Source organism: Macrotis lagotis, chromosome 2 (assembly GCF_037893015.1).
Source record: "Macrotis lagotis isolate mMagLag1 chromosome 2, bilby.v1.9.chrom.fasta, whole genome shotgun sequence".
Taxonomy (NCBI): Eukaryota; Metazoa; Chordata; class Mammalia; order Peramelemorphia; family Peramelidae; genus Macrotis; species Macrotis lagotis.
In genome coordinates this window covers 37060761-37062411 of record NC_133659.1, presented here as the reverse complement: position 1 = coordinate 37062411, position 1651 = coordinate 37060761, and positions in this window count along the sequence as shown.

Here is a 1651-nt window from a genome sequence, read left to right as displayed (position 1 = left end):
GATAGACTCATGTGGAGCAAATACTTTGCAAACCTGAACACACTCTCTAAATGTTAACTATTTGTATTCTCTCACTTCAGTGAGCATCACCATAGGCTGCAAAGTTGAACTGTTTCTTGAATGTTACTAAACCACAAGTTTTGGCCCCCATATGGGCAATCTTTTAGAAGAACACTAACCAATACAGTGGTTGACAAGTAGTTGTCATTTTGCCTTTATTTTGTGGGTTTGCCCCAGAAGACCAAACTAGTCCTATGATAAACAAGCGAAGCTACAGACCTCTCCAAAGACCCAGGCAGTCAAGGAAACTGTACACTATAGAGGCTTGGATTGTAATTAATGCAAAACTGGGGAGGAATTGTAATCAGGAAAACTGAAGCTTTGCATCAGGGGGCAATATGGGACAGAGAAATATACATATTTGCATATATGTGCATATGGCTGTGTGTAATATATGAGTATAAATACATGTGCATGTTATTGTGAGTACATATATGTATATGGATATAAACACATCTATATATCAATATGTATGAGTGCATGAATTGTACAAATGTATACATATAATATTCAGAGACACACAGAGGTCCAGCCCCACAATTTCATTAGCATAGGGAAAATCCCTCCTACCAATGTATACTGCCAATCCTTCTGCAACTTAAACCCTGAGAAGGACAGCTAGATGATACAGCCCTAGTAAAGAGCACCTGATTTCAAATCTGGCCTCAGACACTTACTAGCTGTGTGGCCCTGGAAAAGTCACTTAATCCCAAACAAATAAATCTGTAGTCTGACAAAGTTGCCTGGGATCACTGGAAATTTCAATGCCCTGCCCAGGGTCATACTAGTGAGTTATTCAGTTAGCATGTGCGTATCAGCAGAACCATCCATGAAGAGATGTTTCCTCTCATTGCAGGAGAGTGTGTGTGTGTGTGTGTGTGTGTGTGAGAGAGAGAGAGAGAGAGAGAGAGAGAGAGAGAGAGAGAGAGAGAGAGAGAGAGAGAGAGACTCATACTGAGCAGTGACTTGCAAGGATGGAATTGATCTCTGATCTGTTGGTCCATCAGAGTATTCAGTGTTTCCCAGTTCAAAGCCAGAGGCAGACCCTAGAACTTGTAAATATTGGGTAAACTACCTGGCCAGCAGTTAAGTTCCATCCTTACAAATTTGTGTTTATACACATGATGATGATGTTTGTCCTTCATTCTTCTGTGTGTGTGTGTGTGTGTGTGTGTGTGTGTGTGTTTTGCAAGACAATGGAGTTAAATGACTTACCCAAAGTCACATAGCTAGATCATTATTAAGTGTCTGAGGTCAGATTTGAACTCAGGTTCTCCTGATTCCAGGGCTGGTGCTTTATCCACTGTACTACCTAGCTACCCTTTGATCTTCATTCTTGAAGAAGACCATGACCTCAGGGAGGTGATGCCATGGCAAGCACATAAATTGGATTTGAGTGGGAGGGCTGTGCTAAGTCACTATTCTCACTATCTCCTCCAGAGTCAGCTGGTCCAGTGAGCAGATAGCACGCATACACACACACACACATACACACACACACAAAGTATATGTTATATATTCAATTCACAGTCTTATCTATTTTAATATGTGGCTGCCATATTTAGATTTTCAAGGTATACAAATATATGTC